The sequence below is a fragment of the Pseudochaenichthys georgianus genome, chromosome 3, assembly GCF_902827115.2.
Source record: "Pseudochaenichthys georgianus chromosome 3, fPseGeo1.2, whole genome shotgun sequence".
Lineage (NCBI taxonomy): Eukaryota > Metazoa > Chordata > Actinopteri > Perciformes > Channichthyidae > Pseudochaenichthys > Pseudochaenichthys georgianus.
The window spans coordinates 16886405-16898043 of NC_047505.1; the positions used below are offsets into that span (position 1 = coordinate 16886405).

General features: G+C 38.5%; 1 long non-coding RNA gene across 2 annotated transcripts in view; it reads left to right on the forward strand.

Annotated features, from left to right (window-relative positions):
• The window catches only part of LOC117439245 (uncharacterized), a 7392-nt gene extending 4144 nt beyond the window's left edge, over positions 1-3248 (forward strand). For both annotated transcript variants that reach the window (XR_004551136.2, XR_004551137.2), the window contains one exon: positions 1279-3248. This is a non-coding gene — a long non-coding RNA (uncharacterized lncRNA). The remainder of the gene's footprint in view (positions 1-1278) is intronic.
• Positions 3249-11639: the final 8391 nt, after the last annotated feature.

Below are 11639 nucleotides of genomic sequence, written 5' to 3' on the forward strand. Positions count from 1 at the left end.
ACACACATACATAGACACACATACACACAGACAGACACACACACGCAGAGACACACACACACACAGACGCACACACATACATACACATACATAGACACACACATAGACACATACACACACACATACAAACAGACACACATAGATACACATGCACAGGCATACACATGCACACACAGACACACACACAGATATACACACACATACACACAGCCACACACACACAAATGCACACACAGACACACATAGACACACACACACACACATATATATGCACATACAGATACATAGACACATACAGATACATAGACACATACACACATACATAGACACACATAGATACACGTATACAAACACAGGCACACACATGCAGACACACAGATACACACACACACATAGACAGACACACGCAGATACACACAGACACACACACACCCAGACACACACACACACATACATAGACACACACACACACACACACACACATAGATACACAAATACACACACATAGACAGACAAACACACACATGCACACACAGACACACATAGATACACACACACATACATAGACACACATAGATACACGTATACAAACACAGGCACACACATGCAGACACACAGATACGCACATACACACACGCATACATAGACACACATACATACATACATAGACACACACACACACACACACACACACACACACATATACATAGACATACACACATAGACAGACAGACGCACACATGCACACACATATACAGTACGCACAGACATATACACACAGACACACAAACGGATAATTAATACATTTTAGACATACATTTCAGATTAAAACTTTGTTATCAATCGTCACAACTTCTTTCAGCACTCGTGGCTACTAGCGACTACTACTAGCTGTGCTACTCATGCACTGAGTTAACGGTGCCCTGAGATCGTTCAGTGCACGTACAGTATATCCACACAAGTCACAGGTGCATGGGTTATGCTGACATTTCCAGTATAGTATGTTGGTGATGAGCAGACTTTAACAGCACGTTGTCTGAGTTGCTCAGCTTACAGGAGCAAAGTGTTATTGTAATAGTAGTATTTTTGCAACATTAGCTGTAGATGGACACACACACACGGGCATGGTGGAGAAAACAAATGTATGCTATTTTAGACGGCTCCACTCCTGTAGAGCCACACGACAAGTAGTATCTGAGCTTTGTCGGCATGTTACTCTTTAGTTCAGTTTCATTCATTTAGTTGCATGTGTAGCTAAACATATTTCTGTTTCCTTAGAGTTTTCTTTGGAATGAATCCTGACCGAGGGTCCAAGGCTGAGATGAAGGGGAAGAAACGGCACCACATTCCTCCAAAACTGTCGAAGCTCGTGACTGAGCTGAAGAAATTTGACTGGCACATGTGAGCATTCCTCAAAGCTCAAAACAGAACTTTTTGGACTGGACTTTTGGACTGAACATCCCAACACACACAAAAAACAGTTTACTTTTTTTTTTTTTTTTTTGTCGTCACTGCATGAAGGCTCCTCCTTCCTCACTGACAGGTGAGCCAGTAGGGTGCAAACAGTGGGAGGAATTTATTACATTACATTGCATTGCATTTAGCTGACGCTTTTATCCAAAGCGACTTACAATAAGTACATTCGACCAGGAAGACACAACCTTGAAGAAAACAGAATCATATAAGTACATCAGGTTTCATAGAGCCAACCATTTCAAGTGCTACTCAACTGGCTTTAGATAAGCCAGTCCTTTATTAGTATATAAGTGCTTTATAACTACTAATTTGATCTTGAGGCGCACATGTCCACACAGCCCGACCTCTAACATCATGGTGTTAAGAAAAAGGTTATTGTTGCTGTTATTTTACATACTTGAATGTATGATCATGTTAGGGTTTTACAATTGTATGGAAATGTATTTTTAAAAAAAAAAACATTTGTATGGCACTCAGGTAGCGAGGGGTACAATTATTGCCCACCACCACAGATTCTTTGGGTTCAAATCCCCCATGTTCGGGGGAGGGAAGTTGGGAGGGGGATATTTGTCATTGCATGTTCTCCTACAGGTTGGGGCAGCGGGGAATGTTGAGTTTTATGGAAATAAATAAATACATTTTGTTCAATTTCTATATATTGTGCTTTATTCAGTGTGCTTGAAAGTGTAATTGTTATTTATTTAGGATTTTATTTTTAATCCCACGATTTAAAAGAAAAAAGATATTAGGATTGACGGAAGTGTCTGTAAATATTACGGACAAAGTCTTGTTAATCTACAGAAATATCCGTTATAAGGTTGACGGAAGTTTCCGTATATGGTACAGAAAGTCTTGTAAATCTACAGAAATATCCGTTAACGGGTTGACGGAAGTGTCCGTATATGGTACAGAAAAAGTCTTGTAAATCTACAGAAATATCCGTTAAAGGGTTGACGGAAGTGTCCGTGGAATAACGGACAATGTCCTGGCAGCAAATTACCAGCACTTTGTCCGTTTTTTTACGGGTTTTTTTTTTACAGTGTATGATGATATAATGTTTGACATTATTGATATTCAAAACGTGATTTGTTTTCCATGTCATTCGTGTGTTTTTCTTATAGAAAGTGAAGTTATTTATTTGTAAGCTCCAAATCCAAATGTTTCCCTCAATGGCCTTTGTGCCCTGGCATGTGGCCTTTGCACCCTGAAAAAATGTGTGACACCAAAGGCCAAATGGCCTTGCCCCTAAAATGACGAAAATCTAAGCCTGGTTACAACACATTATTGCTATCACTATAAAACATTTCCATGTCATCTGAAGGTTGACGGTATGAACCAAATTATAACACCTTTGTGCTGTGGCAATTTTAGAATGTCACATCACAACCTGTTATGCTCAAGAAAAACACCCAAAGTGTCTTTTTATGCCTTCAGGCCGAGTTTTACCAGACAACATATTACTGAATGTACTTTTGAGTTAATTTCTTATAACATATTTACCTTAAAAAACACAACTGCTGTCGGCTTGGAAAAATACTAGCCTTTTAACAATTTTTATATTTCTGAATATATGGAGTGGGTACAGTTGTTATCAAATTGTAAATGTTTTTTCTGTCGTACATTTATTTTTAAATTGACATTTGCAATTCAATGACAGATATGTATTAACTGTACAGTTTAAATGGTCTGTTGAATGTCAAAAGCTGTGTTCTGACTGTGACGACAGCCAATAAATACAGACAAAAGTGATCATTCTGTATCTAAAGTAAGAAATTGCAGTCACCACGTTGCTGTTTTATAAAAATAAATAATATTCCCATATAAAGAGCAGTGTGCATTATTACTTCATGCAGTCTGAATAATAAATGCCCTTTCATTAGAAAAACATCAGCTGTTAACAGATGTTGAAGTCTTGTATGGACTCTTCTGTTAAAGAAACCAACATGAATGATGTCTCATCAGTGAACAGAAGATTAAAGCTTGCCACTATTGACCTTTGGGCCTGGAGTAATCTCCCTACAGAGACATTTCTCTAGTTGGACTGTCAAACAGAAAGACATTATGTTGGTCCACCTGCACGGAGAGAAAAGCTCAGTGACTAATGTGAGTCATTACAACAACTCTAATAACAGCTGCTCTCCACATTTAATTATTGAGAAACTCTTAGTTTTAGGTGCTTGTTGCTGGACAGCAGCTTTTTCAGTTTGTATGTGTCAGGTTTAATAATATAAATAATGAACAACACAGCTCCATGTCTGGAATGGTTTTTGTAGTGAACTATTTGACGAATTATAATTAATAACTTCATATCACAGTATCCAGCACATCATTGAACTGCTACAAAGACATATCTTGTGTCTCAAATTTCCTACTTCTGTACTTACAATTTCTATATTTCGTGCATCAGAGTTATCACACTGACAAGTATGGTATAACGAAGTACAGAGTAATGCACTTTAAACAGTGAAAAAAGTTGGGACACTGGACAACTTCTCACCCTCATCGGTCTTGGGTACGTAGCGGGGGGGGGGCATTAGTATGTTGCAGTCAGAAATGATTTGATAAAGCTGCTAGCTTGTGTCAATAGCCACTTCAAGTGAGAGCACTGGATTGGAATAGTGTACAGGAAGTATCCAGATTGAGAAACAGCAATTCTGAATTAAGCCCTGCATTAAGCTAGCTAATATAGAAAAGTGTACGATAATACACACTATATGGCAAAAAGTATGCAGACACCCAAACATTATACCAATATTTGATTGATGAACACTTCATCCCAAAACCATAGTCGTTAACCAGATGTTACCATTCAGACACAAGAGCATTAGTGAGGTCGAGCAATAATGAAGGTTGTCCAGCAAACTGGAAAAACAATTTATTTAAGGACCTAGCTTTTTGCAAAGAGGCTTGATACAGTTTGGCTTTAGGTCTGCCCTACATTGTTGCTACAATATTGAAAGTACACTGTTTTCGAAAAGCATTGTCATCTTTGCTAGATGAGCTTTGTTTAAGTCCTTGCACCAATAGATCAGTCTATTTGGACTAAACTTCTTCAGAAACAGACATTTTGAGTTCCTCGAAGACATTTTTTTGAGGTTTCTATCCACACCCTGCTCTTCTCCGAGGTATACATGATGATGAATCCATGTTAACAAGTGACCATTAAACCTCTACAGATCATCAAAAGTTACTTTTAAAAAGCCATTTAGAAAGCGGAACAAGTTAAAAGCATAGAAGAAGCGCAAACTACTTGCTACACCTGTGAAAGTGTTTCTATTTTAAGAATTCAGAAGTGAGTGTCAGCTCATTTTTACATGTTTCCTATGCTGAGATCACAGTTTGAACAAGGACACTATCATATTAAAAAAACCTGGGCTTCATGCTCCGGAGAGTCTATACATTTTCTCATCAATCAAACAACTGTAAAAAAGACACAAATGACATTTGGGTAATTATTCTATAAACACATGCTACTCGTCGTTCTGAACATAAAGGATTAGGGAAGCTTTCCTGTATTTCTCCACATTCATTATTGGCCTGATTATTACTAAATCATTGCCTATGTAAATGTCAGAAGTGGCTTTGTCCAATCCCCATTCCTGATGTTAGATGTAATATGTATCACACATATAAAGAATACTGTGGATGAATTGAATTTATGTCAAACTTCCTTTGGGTGTTTGAATACATTTGTGTGCAACGAGTCCTCCAAATATTATTATTTTTTAAATGGTTCTTTGTCCTTGGATGACACATAGAGGCTTTGTCCGGTTTGACGCCCTTTAACGACAGGATAGCATCATTCCTTTGTGCCTTCCAAAATCATTACAAGTTGTTATTGAAAAAGAATTCTGCTTTGTGATGTGACAAATCTTTGGTTACGGTTTGGAAAGGTAAAGCAAAGAAACAACCGTGACCTTTGTGCTCATAGAAACAAAAGTAAGCACGTTGGTAAGGCCATGATCCTCATTCAAACCCAGAACATTTCTCCCAGATATGACCATCAGGATATCCATCCATCCATCCATCCATCCATCCATCCATCCATCCATCCATCCATCCATCCATCCATCCATCCATCCACCCATCCATCCATCCATCCATCCACCCATCCACCCATCCATCCATCCATCTATCCACCCATCCATCCACCCATCCATCAATCCATCCATCCACCCACCCATCCACCCATCCATCCATCCATCCACCCATCCATCCATCCATCCACCCATCCATCCACCCATCCATCCATCCATCCACCCACCCATCCATCCATCCATCTATCCATCCATCCATCCACCCATCCATCCATCCTCCATCGCTTATCCTGAGTCGTGTCTCTGTGGAAGCAGTTACAGCGGAGGGCACTAAACTTCCCTGGCCTCATTACAAACATCCCTGGCCTCATCAATCAGCTCTGACTGGGGGATTGCAAGGTTCTCCCAGGCCAGCGTGGAGATATAATCCCTCCACCTGGTCCTGGGTCAGCCCCTCGGTCTCCTCCCAGCTGGACGTGCCTGGAACACATCCCTAGGGAGGCGCCCAGGTGGCATCCTTACCAGGTGCCAAACCATCTCAACTGGCTCCTTTCTCAGATGTCAGCAGCTCTACGATGAGTCCCTCATGGATGATTGAACTTCTCACTTTATTCCTAAGGGAGATGCCAGCCAACCTCCGGAGAAAACCCAATTTGGCTGCTTGAATCCACGATCTCTTTCCACATTATTTATAAGTCATAATTATTGGCTGGACAGGCAACGACTTCTTAACAGCTGTTGAGTTGTTCTTTAATGATTCATGTAACAAGTGTGTTTTGATCACTCAGATTGCACATGTTCAAACAAAATGCTTGTTTCAAATGCTGTCCCTGTACGAAAAATAAATTATACTATTTATAAAAAATGTTTACAATGGTGATTAAGCTAGCTCATGAGATGAATTCAGTTTTTAGCCTGATGGGAACAGCAGAACAAGCTTACCAAACTGACATATTATATTTTTGATAAAGTTGCCCATCTACACATCCAATATATCAACATTAGCAACTTGCTATCTGCCTGAAAATGTAAGTAAATTCTTCACTCCACCAGCTCCTGTGAACTACAGTAGGTTGATGAGATCAAATGAAAATGAACCAAAAGAGTAAAGGTGATAAGAACCCAATGGATGATTTAGAGTTCTGAAGGACCGAAGCTTTCGTTACGATTCTCTCTGGGTTCTTCACTATGGGCGACCCCTTTCACATTAGACATTTAATATCAAAGGCTTTATGAATTATGAATTACATTAAAATGAAGCAGTCTACTTCTGATCCCTGGTGACATTATGCACATGTGAATGAGCTTCATGCGGTTCATCAAAGAGTGGCTTCACCATTTCAAAGGACTCAAGAGGTAAACATATTTACTATTTACATAAGGCAAACATTTATTTAAAAAAAGAGCTGTGTTTTTTTTCTGGTTGGTTTGCTACTCGATATCAGATATATATCTTGTAACCCTTTGGTCCATTAAATCAAACAGTTATATTATATAGCATGATGGTTGTGATTTAAATGCAAGGCCCATATTGCTTTATTGTCATATGCGCAGTAGCTACAGTGTAGAAATGGCAATGAAAATCTTAAAGGGGACCTATCATGCAAAATGCACTTGTGATGTCTTTTATACATAAATATGTGTCCCCGGTGTGTCAGGAGACTCACGCAGCGTCAACAAATAAAACTCCCTCTCTTTTCCTCCGTACCCAAATCTCTAAAAACGGGGGAACAACGGAGCTGATCCAGATTTGCCTCTGATATGACGTGATATCGGAAATGTGGACCCACAGCACTATCAGAAACGTTGCTATCAGAAGCAATGCCCGACTCTTTTGGACGTAATATGGTCTGTGTTTACATTAGCATCGCTAACACTCAGAGCTAACCTGTACTGGAGAGAGCATGTGAAGAAGCAGGACATAAAAAGGAACTCACCTTGTGGTACAACCGGCAAGAGAGAAAGCCTTTGAGCTCCATACTGTTTCAGAAATAATCCTTGATCTAATAATCCTTGATCTAATAATCGTTGCGTTTGATCACAGCAGCATTTTAGACTGTATCTGCCAGGTCATCTGCCAGCATAAGCTCCGCCCCCTCTTGTTTATTTATTATTTTAAATTATTATTTAGCCTTTATTTATACAGGTGAAAATCTCATTGAGACACAGGGTCACTTCATAGACATGTTTTTTTTTTTTTTGTATATATCTGAGACCTATGCTATTGCCTAAAAATAGCATGATAGGTGACCTTTAAGTCCCAATCTCAAACATTGCAACATAGTTATGACACAATTAGTTATATAAAACAAATAAAAAAATTAAAATAGTGCAAGAAGAAACAGTAAAATAGATTAGAATAATATATTGCAGATTATGTTGCAAGACCAATGTGGAATCAATGTGGATGAAGTGAACTATACATGTCAGAAAAATAAATAAATGCTATAAGCTAAATGAAGCAGAGGATGTTATAAGTGACCAAGTACATGCAGGAGTCTATATAGATGTAATAGAATAAGATATACAAGAACAGAATATTTTACGGTTACATTAAATTAAATACTATGATGAAAAATAACACACATTTGTTACGTTTTTTTATTAAAGTGAAGTATTTATTTGAAGAATGTTTGAAAATGACAATCTCCTTTTAAAAACGTATCCTGTTGAAGACATTCATTCTGAAATATCCAGCAGTTGGGATCTTCTCTTCCAACTGACCTCACTTGTCACTTTGAGTTGCCACGTTATGGCGGTGAAAAGCTTGGAATAGTTCAACCATTATTGATTTTTGTTTTCTCCTCATCTTGAATGGCAAGCAATGGCTCTGAATCTACCTCTGACTTTGACAGAAACTTCAGATTGAAATTGATTTCAGTCCCAGTGGAGACATGGCAAGTTTAAAATGCTACAATGGTTTGATGATTCATCTGTTTGTTGTGTAACATGAAACTAATTGCACACTTTGTTGAAAAATCATTTGTTGACTAATTTGTAGACGCAGATGCTGCAATCAGCTTCAGGTGCAGATCCTCAGCAAACGCTTCGAGTGGATATGGTAGATATTGCTATTCAACACATACATTAAACAAGTGATTATTAATCAGTTGGTGTATTACTTTGGTCCAGACACAAATATCTTTAAAAATATGGGATAGATTGCCATTACATGACATTCTTGTTTCCCAGAGGATGATCCCTCTGACTTTAGGGCCCCCCTGACCTTTTATCCTTTTATATTTTGGCTTTATGGTTTTCTATTAATTTTCATGACATTTCATACAGATACTTATTGGATGCTGTATATGTATTTAGTCTTTCTCTAACATAATCATCAGGTGAAACTGAAGTGCTAATAAGCAAATCCTAGCATGCTAAGTCAGTTTTGGAAAATGCTGCCGAGCATACGCATGTTAGAATTGTCATGGTGAGCAAGCTAGCATACTGATGTTAGCACCAAGCTCAAATGACCTCTGTACCTATAATTATATGATTAAAGGTTTGATCTTGACCATGACAACATCAGGTAACGGATATAATTAAAACCAAACAGTTACGTATTTGGAGATGTTTTATCAATGATCAAAATAGTTGATGTTTTATCTTCTGTCAATTGAGTGATTGATTCACTAACTAATAGCTGTCTACCTGCGCAGAGAAGGAAGTCACACTCCCTCTTGAGTTGTATTCTAATCCGGTCCGTACTTTATTTACATTGTTATTTAGGTCTCATGTGCATGTTTCAGTCCTGATTTTAGCTATCTTATTGCCGCTGCTATGCGCTTAGGCTACGGTTTACGGCCGTCCTGACCATAGACTGTATATATAAAGGTCCTGACCCAGAGTTTGTTATTGAAGTCCATCTTTGGTTCCCCGTTAGGCAACACTGTTAGCTTTGTCAGTTTTGTTCCTAACAGTTATGGCTGTTAGCCGTCGCCATGTTGAATCTTAGATATGCTGTTAATTACGTATAAGGCAGGTTTAAGGCTCTTACATTATTTTTTTTAAAGTAAACGTATTCTTAACCATTTTGACTGTGTTGCAGCTTAGAAATGAATACAACATTAATTATATAGAAATAATTATATAAGATAATTGATTTAAGATAAATGTGTGCATGTTTCTGCACGTGTCATTGCACTGATAAAACACACACACACACACGTGCAGAGAAGAAGCAGAAATAGGGGCATTCTTATCATTGCGATAAAAACGGTCACTGGACTGTTTCTCTACATTGCAATTACAGAACAGATAAGAGTGTGCATTATTTAAGGACAAATGTGACCCGTGGAGGCTGACAGAAGTAGAAAGGTCCTGTACCAACAACCCTTAATTAGTTCACAGTGACGCACAAGGGCGCCTCTGAACGATGCTGGGCTGACAGAGTAAACTTGTCCAAGTGTATGTTATTTACCGATCCAGTGAGCTCAAAGCCCTGTGATCACAAGGAAAGGGAGGAGTAAGGTATGCTTTCCCTTATGAATAGTTCATTATTCAGAGCAATGCCATTATTATTTCCCTTCTTTGATATTCTGCTCTTTAATATTCTTTTCTCACAGTTCATAAAGGTTGAAATATGAATCCCAGTGAGGGAAGATCAAAGCTGCTTCATCATCCCTTTTAACACGCTTGAAATGTTCCGCAACATGACAGACAGTTTAAAAAAGGACTTGTGCAGCCCACGCCGGAAACATCTTGTGTCTTCAGTGTACCGGGCAGCCTTTAAGGGGCTTAGCATTATGATTTAATGGTAGCAACTGACAGGATTTTGCATTAATCATCTCGTCCACCCATACAGGTTTAAACCACAATCCACCCCACACCCTACGCCACATGTAAATGATGCATATTGTTTTAAAGAAAACAGGAGGTTTTTAAAGAGAGTGTATACAAAGAAAAAAAGTACATAGCTAACAGATCTAGTGATGGGATTCATTGTGACAGGAAGCATTCAGCAGATGCTTGTGTGAACAACATGTGCCGATGGGGGGTACACTATCCACATAGCTGGTCAAGAGTGAATAAAGAAAGAGTGAGATGAGAAAATGTGCTGTTGATATGACATCTTTTAATACAAATTAATTGATAATGACCTGCACTTGGACGTTAGAAGCCTTGAGTGTTCTTTTATTAAAGTCTAAGGTAACACTTTATTTTGATATTCCATAGTTAACACTCTATAACTCATCAGTTGACAATTAGTAGCATGTCAACAGTGCATCAGTTGACATTCAACAGCACCGTTCAAACCGACAAGTAATTAAGCATTAGTTGATGATCAACAGATAAGCAACTTTAGAGTTTAGTTGACTATCTGTTGATCGTCAACTAATCTAGAGTTGACTATTAGTATACTTTTAGTAGGTTCTCCACTAAGCGTTTGTAGGCATGTGTTAGGACTATCCAATTAAAGTGAAGAACAGTTGAGAACAGTAGAAAGTCTATAACATATCAACATAACACATACATTCATCCACTAATGATATGCAACAGACAAAAGCGAAATGTTTTGCACAACTGATCACGAACACTGGGTAACTGAAGTCAATACCAGGCTATAAAGCACAGTAGAACAAACACTATACACAGCATATCAGAGAAAGAAAGCTTTTTTATTTTAATAATATACTACAAGTAAAAACGGAACAGTTGTGAACCACATTCAATCCTACTAAAGGACATCTTTAGTAGGATTATTATTATTAACAGGTCGCCAAAACACTTCCCCAAAGTAGCTTCCCAAAATGAAAAAACTCCCCCCCCCACAACAACAACAACAACGCTCAACCCACATTCAGAATTACCTGACAGAAAAGGGGGTGAGCTGTTTGTTGCTTTTCATTTCAGCAATCTTTTCTGCCAGTTCACCGACTATTCTCTTCTGACAGAGTTAAACTGGTCTAGGACACTTTGTCCACCAGGAATACTTCAGCAATTGCTGCAGTGTCTTTCACAGCATTCCTGGAAACATGAGCTTTCTTAAAAGCTTTGGTCATCCGGAAGCCTCTCTGCACCAGTTTAAGGACACGCCGATATCTTATCTTCTTGAATGTCAACTGATGCACTGTTGACATGCTACTAAATGTCAACTGATGAGTTATAGAGTGTTAACTATGGACT